The sequence below is a fragment of the Rhodnius prolixus genome, unplaced genomic scaffold (genome assembly GCF_049639745.1).
Source record: "Rhodnius prolixus isolate KJV_2025 unplaced genomic scaffold, Rpr scaffold_5, whole genome shotgun sequence".
Classification (NCBI taxonomy): domain Eukaryota; kingdom Metazoa; phylum Arthropoda; class Insecta; order Hemiptera; family Reduviidae; genus Rhodnius; species Rhodnius prolixus.
In genome coordinates, this window is record NW_027411624.1 from 31,257,357 (window position 1) to 31,269,374 (window position 12,018).

Consider the following 12,018-nt stretch of genomic DNA (forward strand, 5'->3'; position numbering starts at 1 on the left):
AAGGTTGTTAATATGTACAATAATACGAGAAAATCGAGCAAATATAAAGCAAATTTAACAGGATTAAAATTGTCTTTTATGGAGTATTTTCCAAAATCCGAAAACACAAATGATAATTGGATTTCAAACCCCTTCTATAAAGAAAATTTAGGAAAAGCTACTTCATTATCGATAAAAGATAAAGAAAATTTAATAGAATTATCATATGACAGAACTTAAAAGATAAATATGTAAAGATCTGCTTAAAGAGACTGATTGTAATGAGTTAGCTCTATCCAAGCAACATTAAATTTAATTGGTACTTACAGGTAGTTGAATGCTTAAAAGAAATTAATTTAGAAGATTTGGGCACAAATATAATAATCCTAAAGCAGAACTTTGTAAATTAATTAATAATTTTGAAGAGAAAAATAAGTACGCAATTTTTAATTATTTAAAAAAAGTTAAAACTAAGCTCTTACACTTTACAAACTTTATAAAGTGAAAATGAACTTGAACTTCTTTGTAACAGATACATAGTATCCCTATACAAATAAAGTCAATAAAACAACACACTCAGAATAACAAACTTTGCGAAATAGAATCATTTTCACGAAGTGGTACAATTTAGCATGATGTACTACCAAGTGGTACGGGAGCCAAAAAAGGTTGGGAAACGCTGCTCTAGAACGTTCTTTTTTAAGCGTAGGTTGATGCCTCCTTTTTGAAACGTTCCAATTCTTGTAACTCTTTAAGTTCCTTAGAAAGATACATTTCGTTTTTAACAATTTGGCCAACATTTTAATGAGTATATAATACTAAAATTTGGTATTTACAAGCCTTTCTTTAGTAAACATTAGCCTGCCACATTAGTCACTGTTCATACTAAGTATCTACGCTAAGCGTTAGTATCTAGTTCATGGGAATCAAAGAAAAAGCACAACTTCGACCTCGAATTAAAATTTTATTTAAGTAAGGAAATATGTTCTAAAAGATTATATCAACTTCTTTATTCACATACATCTTTACTCGACTTGGCGAGGCCACGTACAAGTGTAACAGTAGTTTTGCCTTCTTCAAGGCGAACGGAAATCAAATCAAGGAAACTTTTATTACTTTCATTTAATCCGGATGTTGCGTAATGCGAATCATGATCCTTAAGTAATATTTTTTTTAGTTATATCTTTTTTATGATTATTATTAAGGTAAAAGGTGTTTTTTGTATTTAACATATTTAATAAAAAAAGATGAGGGTACGAAAAAGTTAGAAGGAAACTAAAAAAGAATAGAAATTAAATTAAAATTGTAGTCAATAGTAGCGCTTTTTATAGGATAAAGAGTCGCAAATTAAAAGAAATAAAGAGAAGAATTAATACTGGCTTTATGGATTGAAGCGAAGGAGTGGTGATCCCAAAGTGGTGGTGGCTAAGAAGAAGGTTTAAAAGGGTTTTATTGGGGATCCCAAAGTGGTAGTAGTGGCCACTTAGAACTGCTAACTCTTTTTAGGGAAGCAGACATCGTTCAATGTATTAAAAAAGGGAAGATTAAGTTGGTTAGAACATGTGGAGAGGATGGTGGAAGGCCCCCGGAGGCGTCAGAATAAGAGGTAGGCCAAGAATAAGATGGTTTGATGAAGTCCAAGGGGTTTGAGGAAAATGGCTGTGCGAAGGTGGGAGACTGAAGGCTCTTGATAGAGCTCAGTGGAGAGCCTTGGTTGAGGAGGCACTGATCCTTTTAGGACTGTAGCGCCGAAGAGGAAGGAAGGAAGTGGTGGTGGCCAAGAAGAAGGATTAAAAGCGTTTTTTTTTTTTTTTTTGGATCCCAAAGCTTCCCTTCGTCAACCTTTCTCTTCTGCAAACTCCTTGACAACATTGCAAAAAAGAAACCATCACTAAATAATTGTATAACTTGAAAATATGGTTCCATAGTGCGCCCTCAAAGCATAAAATAAAAGTCCAACTTTTACGATTCCAAAACATTACCTGAGGGAAGGGATTAGCTATGCGTTTATCGTATTGGATTTCCGTGCGGAGAAACTGGGTTCGAATCCAGCTACTGACTCTTAGATTTTCTCTTTCTAGGAGCTTCTTACTATTCACTGTCCGGTGGTTGTCTGTATCGAGAGAAGTCACTGTCCGGAGGCCAGCACTGCACTGAAAGTAGCTCCGGGCGCCAATAACCTCAGATACTGACGCGTCTTAAATCTTTAAAAATGATAATAATAAAACATTACCTATGCACCTTTGAATCCAAACAAGGTCTCAATAATTTTATTTCAATATTTTTACGAAAACGTGTTTCATTAACATTTTCAATAATACACAAATTTAAACAATTCCTCGTTCAGCAAGCATAAAGCGAGTTAGAAACACAGTTGGAAGTCGAATTCTCTCAGGAAACAGATTATTGAATCTCTGATAATGGATGATCGCCCAAACTGGTCTCAGGAATCTAAAAATAAAATGCGTAGTAATCGGCGAAATTGTAAACATACCATAGAGTAAAGAACCCCTTAAATGGTTTTTTGACTTTTTCTCCGCATTCTCCAAAATTATAAAAGGAAAAAAAAATAAGTTAATAAAAATTCCAACTTAATTGGTTAACTTACAAGGAACTTAAGCTTTCATTTCCTCCCAAAAAAATCTTAAACTTAAGATCACCAATTATATTTGAATGCTTGTATCAACTTTCATAGCTAAACTATTCCACAAAAAAACAAATTCTACAAAAAAGAAATACATCTGGTAACCAGCCGCAATAGAAGAGCGTAAAATGCTTTAAAAACTGGAACGTGTTACAATGTTCTTCCGACCACTTTAGGCTCTCATTAACAAGGCATTTTGATCAGTGACATGCGGCTCGCTTTTTAGAGTCTTCAGTCGGTGAGACATTCCTTAGGTGATATGTTTGTCACACCTAAATTTTTGGGCCAGGACAGAAAAATGATATCCTAAAAGAAATCTTTTCTTTTTTATCTATTAACAAAAATACACACTTTTTTAATATTTATCTTTCTTAAAAAATCTCAGGAATGTTAGTAGGTTCTCAAATTATTTTTATATTCACTATTCTCTTAGAGTAAAACTATAATAAAATTAATTAAATTTAATTGTTCTCGTTTTAATATTTTGTTTATTTTTACCAAAAATAGTAAAATAAAAAAAGATATCCGAATTAATAATAAAATCTTTTAAATAAAATACTTAAATCAGGTTAATTTGTATTGTGATCTTATTAGACAGTAGAACGATTGTTGAACTTCTAATTACCTAATTATTTTTTCCAGTTAAAACAGGATATCCAAAATTTGTCATGATTTGTTTCTCTTACCAGAAGCAAGAGTTTATAAGTAAAAATTCTTATTAAAACAAAAATCTTTAAAATTTCTTTACCAATTTGTTATAGAGTCAAATTTGTTACTCTTTTGCTGGATTCCGGTTGCTTCATACGAAGCCGATAGCTTCTTGAAGTGAGCTTTAAGTCTTGCCTGTCTGAACCACAAATGGATGTAATCTAAGTTCATATAAACAAATAAATAACTAAAGTAAGGTGTAATGGCTATTTTTTTTTCAGGCCAACTTTACGTCCAACTATCGATTATTTTGTATCCCTAGACACTAGAGTTTGCGAATAGCAAACATACTTTACTATAAATAATTTTTATTCCATTAAATAAAATCTAAGGCCTAGTGACCGGGAATCGATCCCAGCAATATTAGCTTTGTGGGCGACGCCTCTAAACGTTCGGCTACCGTGGCGCCTCATTAATACTGCTTAGTTATAATAATAATAACAACGTTAACATTGAATGAAACAGTTTTTTTAACAAAGGTTAAAAAGAAAGTTAATTGAAAAATAAAAATAAATTAATTTTAATGCTTTTTAAGATGATTTTTTACGAATACAAACTAATTGGTTAGATGAGGTATAATTTTATAAGCAGATTAAACTAAAATTTTAGCCAGTTTATAAAAAAAAAGTCGAAATCTAGTTAACTTTTTTTTAAGGATTCCAACGCCTGTCCATTCATTAAAAAAAAATATGAGTGAAAGTAAGTAGATTCTCAATTTAATGAATGAGCGCCAGAAGTGGCTCTAGCTAAAAAAAATCAAAGAGGTAGATAATCATAAAATGATTAGTAATTATTCACTCCTATTTCGATTTAATGAATGACGCAGCGCTATAATCAATCGTTCTTTAAACTGCTGTCTAGTTTTATAAATTGTAAGCAATCTGTGAGGAAGTTAGAAACCAATTTTACTAATTAATTTGGACAAATAACCCAATTTAAAACTACATTTTGCCATGTGTAATTGTAAGATTACTTTCTATCTTTTTTTTAATTTCGTAGCAAGATTTTTGAAATGAAATTATAGAATTTGAACGTTTCTTTCGTCATTGATTACAGCTTTAATTTTAATTTTTGTTTTTCTGATTTTATTCCTAATAAGCATGTTTAAAAGGTAATTTTGTAATTTAGTCGCTTCCTCTAAAAACTGTTTTCCTTTCACCTTAATTTTTACAAATCAGGACATATTTTATTTAATTGACAGGAAAACAGGTCAATTTAGAATGTTATTCTAAAACATCGTAGACATGAATTTTATTTGATAGATTCTTTAAGTATTTATTTGGTAAAGGTTTTGTTAGCACCGGAAGTCAGCACCTTAAAGACCGTTTCCTGTTTTTGCTTACACCTTAAAGAAAAACCTGTTTTTGAAAATGAAGAAAATACGAAAATTTCTTAAAGAATTTGCTTTAGTAATTTTAGTTACCATTAAAGCATTCATAAACCACAGACTAACTTTATTATTTGGTTAAAAGCAGAACGCCATCCTTAAAGATCTATTGTTCCGTTCTATATTCCTACTTAAAGACCTCCTCTACATCTAAAGATTCCTTTCAGAAGGATAATTACTTTCTTTTTTTTTATTGTATCAGTGTATTCTTTCAAAACTATTGGCACCAGCTAAAAGCCTCCATCTGTTTTAAGCGAAATTGCGGTTTCTTGCTTATTTGGTACATGGAGTTAAGTTGGAATTCAGCAGCTGGCTAAACCCAAAATGATAATAATTTTGTTAAGGTGACTTAAGAATGGTACTAATATTAGAGGAAATAATGATATTTTCAAAAAGCAAAAACTGGAACAACTGAAAACGTTCACTATCTTTTTTAAAGAAGTCTTAAACCTTATATCTTAGTAGGCAAAGATAACAAGATTTATCAAAAAAGTTTGCAAAGGGTTATCAGGAGATGGCAAGAAATAGGATTGAAAAAATGGTTATGATCGCCGTGATCTGTAAAGTTCTATTGTGATACCTCTTGGTTAACTTAAGTTTAGCAATAACTTCGTTAAGTATCAAGTCTGAGAGGTACTACCATTTATCTAGTCCCAGCTATAACCAGAATGGAAACTCGCTCTCAAAGACAGAGGTTTCTCGTCCTCAATCAAGTAAAACCAGCAATCATGGCCACTAACCACATTATCAGATAGTTGTGCCTGGAAAGATCGTCCGATTGGTAAATTAACTCTGCTATTGGATCTAATTTAATATAATTTGGGATCAGGCCTTCCATGGGAAGAAATTTGTGCACTTAGTCCCCAAAAGGGTCCATTCTGCCCTTTCCTCCACAGAAGGAAAAGCTCAGATCAAACCTTATCATTCAAGAACAGCCAGAACCAAGACAAGCGAATTCTCCTACCCACAGTTCGGTCCAGAACTTACAACGCTAAACATTACGCATCGTTTTGCCAGTATAATCTCCTTGATCATATTTCCTAAACAGCGGTTTTTTCAGTTCCCATCCTAAGTAGATGGTTCTTCAAGAGGTAATGCTCTGTGATTAGACCACAATTTTTTTTTTTTTTTTTCTTATCTTGACATCAGTTCTGCGAGTTTTGTTCGTGCACTTGCAGAAAGTTCTTGAGAGATGGTACCTCATCTCTGCCATTGTTCTCCAGTAGAGGCAGGGGTGTTCTGTTTATTTTTTTTTACCGGAACGCTTAGGTGTATATACAGGGTGTCCCAAGCTATATGGATAACGACTTTTTCTCGGAAACTAAGATAGCTAGAAAAAAACTAAAAAATACGTGTTCCCTTAGTTTTTTTGTTAGAAATCCAAATTTACTTTGCAAATTTTGTTCGGTGCTTCCAGAAGCGAGATACAGGCACCAACTTCATTTTTTCAAATAGGAAGGTGTGGATTTTATTTCAGAAATAGATTCCTCTATTTTTTTAAAGAAAAATTTATTTGAACGGTTTTTTTCTGTGAGCGATATTTTAGAAGTTATGAATGAAAACATGATTCTTATAAGAAATTTCAAAATGATAATATTATAACGGTTTTTTGATTGAATAAGAAGAAAAGTACTATTTTATTATAAATTTTACTCCTCATTAATATTACAGATAATGCTCGAAATGGCCTCCACCATTAGAGATGCATAGACATGCTCTTTCCTGCCAATTGCCCCTTACTGCCAAAGAAATAGATTCGAATTTAACCGAGTTACAGGCATCTATTTTTCTCTGCTTTAGTTCATCTACAGATGCCATCCCGGCTTGATTCTGATACACCTAGATTTAGAAATGCCTCTAGGTAAGCAGAAATAAGGAAAGAAAGATAAAAGTTATGAATAATCACCTTGTTTTTCAGGTATCCCCAAAGGAAATAGTCCATATGTGTCAAATTCGGTGAGAGAGGTGGCCACTGAATCGTCCACCTTGTCGATATAACACCATCAGGCATGTAAAGAGATATCTCGATAGGCAATTTGATGGGCGTGTTATATCGACACGGGGGGCGATTTAATGGCCACCTCTCTCACCGGATTTGACACCTATGGACTATTTCCTTTGGGGATACCTGTAAAACAAGGTTTTATTTATTAGATTATTCATAACTTTTTTCTTTCTTTCCTTATTTCTGCTTACCTAAAAGCATTTCTAAATCTAGGTGTATCAGAATCAAGCCGGGAAGGCATCTGTAAATGAACTAAAGCAGAGAATAATAGATGACTGTAACTCGGTTAAAACCGAATCTATTTCTTTGACAGTAAGGGGCAATTGGCGGGAAAAAGCATGTCTATGCATCTCTAATGGTGGAGGCCATTTCGAGCATGATCTATAATATTGATGAGGAGTAAAATTTATAATAAAATAGTACTTTTCTTCTTATTCAATCAAAAAACCGTTATTAAAACTGTCCGGTAGGACAGTTGTATAAGGGTTGATCGTCAAAAACTGCACGAAAAAGCGTAACGTTGAAAAACACCCAACTTTGACAATTTTTTTCTCTTTTTCTATAAAAGATAAAATTCCCAAATTTTCTTTAAAATATAGGGCAAACCCTCCTTTATAGCTGTAATTTTTTTGCAACCACCCAGATCTAATAGGTTTCGAGAAAAAAGTTGCTGAAAATGAGCAAAAACGGCTTTTTCAAAAAATGTTCTTGTTCTTGTTCTTGTTGTTGTTGTTGTTGTTGTTCTTCTTCTTCTTGTTACCTTTTTTGTAAACAACGTAGCGCCTAAACGCGTGAACCGATTTTCATGAATGAGGTGTCATTCGATTCGGAATTTTATGTAGATGTGCCTTTTGAGGGTCTCGATCCTGTACATCGAATGGGAGAGGAGTTAGCCCCCTTTATGTAAGGCCCCCTCCAAAATTATTATTACTAATTACTCTGTAAATCTTAGCCCGATTTTGATAAAATTTGGTAGGATGATAGGGTTAGGGCTCCCCTACGTAACATTAAAGCGGCAATCAGCTCTTACACTTGTTAAGGGGAAGTATAGGAATCGTTTCAAATTATCGACACGTGAACCGATTTTCATGAATGAAATGTCATTCGAATCGAAATTTTGTACAGATTTGCACTATAAAGGTCTCGACGCCGTGCCTCATAAGGAGGGGAGTTTGCCCCACCCAAATAAGGCCCTTTCTAAAACTATTATTACCAATATTTCTATAACGCTTAGTCCGATTTTGATAAAATTCAGCTCGAATAAGTGGTTAAAGCTCCTCTACATTGCTGATGCTCTTGCACCTACTAAGAGGAAGTACTGCAATCGTTTAAATTATCAATGAGTGAACCGATTTAAATCAATGAATTGTCGTTCGATTAAAAAATCTTTGCCTCTTTGCCTAGAAGTACTGCAATCGCAGTTTATTTTTCTTACTCCTCTTAAAAGGAAGTAATGAAATCGCAGTTTAATTTTGCTATTTACGCACAAATACCTTCCTATTTTATTCAAAACGCTTTTTCAAAAAAAGTTGTTACTGAGGATGGTTTGGGGGACCTTAACGATAATCATTCTTTAAAAAGATCTCTCTAGTGGTAGTTACGGTTCCGACTTACCATCTTATCAGGTTATAATGATAGAATTGCTTATTCCAAATTTAAAAAATTCTGTAAAGCAGATATGTAACTTTGTAAAATAGACAAAAAGGAAAATCTATCCAAAAGGTACAAAAATCTCTTTAACAAAAACTTACAGTTTAAAATGTTAAGTATAAGGGTTGATTAAACGCCAAAAGGTACACAAATCAGCAAGCACCCAACATTTCATTAATTCTTCATTAATATTTAAGTAATTTTACTGCATTAATTTTCATTAATATTTTTTAGAATTTATTAGATGTCACAGACCCTTATGCTGGCCACTTCATTTATATTTTTTTGTTATAATTATGATAAATCACACATATGTACATGCATGTTAAAGTAGAAAAAGACAAAGTTAGAGTAGGCTACTGTCTTGAATTCGTCTTACCGAAATATTCGTGAGCACAAATAACACACAGTTAATAACAAGTAGATTATTCAACAACAATTATTGATTTCTCAATTGTAATTTAATTTAGTCCCCCTAATTTTACTTATAGTAAAATACTGGAATAATTAGCTGTCCTAAAAATATACATATCTTATTTACTTTATATTACATATTACATTTTTTTTTATAAAAAAAAGTTTTGAATTTTTTAGCCTCATAATTTTTTTTTATTTTTTATAACGTTTTTCTTTTTAACCTGTATTTAATAGTTTGATTATTATAAATAACTAGATATTACAGTCAATCTACAGTGCTACTTGAACAAATATTTTGTAGACGAAAATGGCCAGCATAAGGGTCTGTGACATCTAATAAATTCTAAAAAATATTAATGAAAATTAATGCAGTAAAATTACTTAAATATTAATGAAGAATTAATGAAATGTTGGGTGCTTGCTGATTTGTGTACCTTTTGGCGTTTAATCAACCCTTATACTTAACATTTTAAACTGTAAGTTTTTGTTAAATAATATTATCATTTTGACATTTCTTATAAGAATCATGTTTTCATTCATAACTTCTAAAATATCGCTCACAGAAAAAAACCGTTCAAGTAAATTTTTCTTTAAAAAAGTAGAGGAATCCATTTCTGAAATAAAAACCGCACCTTTCCATTTGAAAAAATGAAGTTGGTGCCTATATCTCGCTTCTGGAAGCACCGAACAAAATTTGCAAAGTAAATTTGGATTCCTAACAATAAACTAAGGGAACACGTATTTTTTAGTTTTTTTCTAGCTATCTTAGTTTCCGAGAAAAAGTCATCCATATAGCTGGGACACCCTGTATATGATTCAATTTTTTAAAATATTTTTTATTCGCCACAACGGAAAGGAATCAAAAATCATTGCGAACCCCATTTTATGTATTATTGTGTATACGTTTATTACAATAATAAGAGCAGAAATTATCTTTAGTTCCGGAACGCGTTCCAAAAATAAGTACCGGAACGGCGTTCCGGAGCGTTCCGGCTCGAAGACACCACTGAGTAAAGGATGTGCTTCCGGATGAGTAAATTTTCAATGGAAACACAAGCAGGTTTCTTATGTAATATCAGAAAACAGAATTCGGAGCCGAAAGGTGTCCACAAGGTTCCTTTTTTGGCCAATCTTTTAAGGAACTCTCCGTTACCTTCCGTTGTGTCCTGGTACCCGACATAGTCACTCAATATTGTAGTCCTAAATGTCTTGTCTTCTACACCTCTGTTTTCTGGTTACAGAGTAATCACTTTTTTTTTTCTTTTTTTTTTGGAACGTCGAGTTCAAAAATTAAATCAAGGAATAAATAAGTGCGGTAAATGCCTTAGGCTAGCTCACCTGCTTCTATTTTTAGCTTGATTCTCATTACGCTTTTTTTAAAGCGAAATAAACCTAATCGGCCAGTCCTTTTACACAGTTATTAGCAAAATATTTTATTTTAATTTAAAAATAACGGCATATTATTATAAACCCTTCAGGATTTAATTAATATTTATGTTCATTTTATTTTTTTATCCTTAGTTACATTATTATTATTTTTTACTGCTAAGGCAACCCTTAACCGGGGTTCCTTAGAGGATTGGCCCTTCTTCTTAGGTTTAAAAAAAATAAAAGAAAAGCAACTGTTAACCACTAGCCCTTATTGAACATAATTACCTACGTTGTTTATATTGCTTGCTAGTTTTGGATGAAACTACATCATCATTTAAGGGGCATGTTTTGCAGCTTGTGATTTACATTATAAAAGGGTTCCCTTCTCCAAATTACAAAAAAGGATATCTACTTCACTCTATCATTATTTATTCGTACAAAAGGTTGTGTTATTAATGAAGTTTTCCCTGCGCAGAAGTGTGTCCGCAAAGAAATGGAAAAAATAGCATCAAGAAATTCTTCACTAAGATGGTGATGGTTGTCTTCATTATTTACGTAGCAGGTGTTTCAGCACACCTATATAATAAGTGCCATTCTTCAAAGTGTAATGTAATGTGCGTGTGCGTAAAGATTTTTTGAACTTCATTATAATTGCATGTCCCGACTGTTTTACAGTTGTTTGATACAATTTATTTTCCTTCTTCATCTTCTTCTTATTCTTCTAAACAAAATCTAGGGTAGATATTTTTTTATAAGTTGCCATCTTGGCCATTTTTTAAAAAAAGATTACATATGTATTTCTGTATTTCTTTCTTTTTTTTGCAGGCAATGATCTCCCTAAATTATTATTGTCCTTTGATTTGTTTAAGAATTTCACAAACTTTTAAAAACACCCCTTTAGGGTGTTTTTACTAGCCTAATACGAGGCTAATCGTACATCCTCCGCACTGAAGCGAATTTTCATTTTATTTGTTGTTACCTGATTTAATTTAACAACTGCCTACTTGTATTCTATTTCTTTACATCTTTTTTATTAAATTGTACAATAAATCAAAACATGAAGAGCCTATGAAAAATACATTATAACCTTCATAACAATGGTGTGGGGAAAGCTTAAGATGTGAAGAATACAGAATGCAAGAAAAAAGGAAGGAAAAACCTGCAGCTAGTGTAGAGAGTTAGAGAAGGATGTGTTTTATTCTTTTGTGTCTGTAGCGAAATCTGTAGGAGGCTAAGTCGCGGCAGAATGGATTAAGGTGACAGTCTAGGATGGAAAGGAGTTTCAGCAGATAGTTTTGGATATAGGAGTGTACGCGGGATAATGGATGCAGTCACAATGGAGAGTTAGTCATTTTAGTGCATCTTGGAGAGTCTGTCGCAAGTCTGGCGAAATTTGTTCTGTGTTCTCTTGGAGTTTCTTGATGTTACTACAACAGGTCAGGTGCTCCAGGTGGAGCAGGAGGCGTAGAGTAAAGTAAGAGTACCGAGAGTAACATCGGCCTGATGAGCACTTTGTAAAGGAGGAGTTTGTTGGGTATAGTCATTTTGGAGTCACGTGATAGTAAAGGGAAATAGTAGTCTTGTAGTCCGGTTTACCGGAATTCACTTTGCCCTGAACGTCTGTAGTGAAAGTGAGTTTGTAGTCCAAAGTTAAGGCTAGGTGCTTGACTTGGTTAGACCACGGGATCAGAGTACTGTTATTATGGCTAATTTGTCTGTTAAGAAAAGGTCTATGTTTAGTAAAGAGTATGGCATTAGTCTTGTCATGGTTTATTTTAATTTTCCACTTAGTGACTGCACTGAACTCCTAATACTGATTAGGAGCTCAAGCGCCTCATGAACTGCTTTATAAGATTT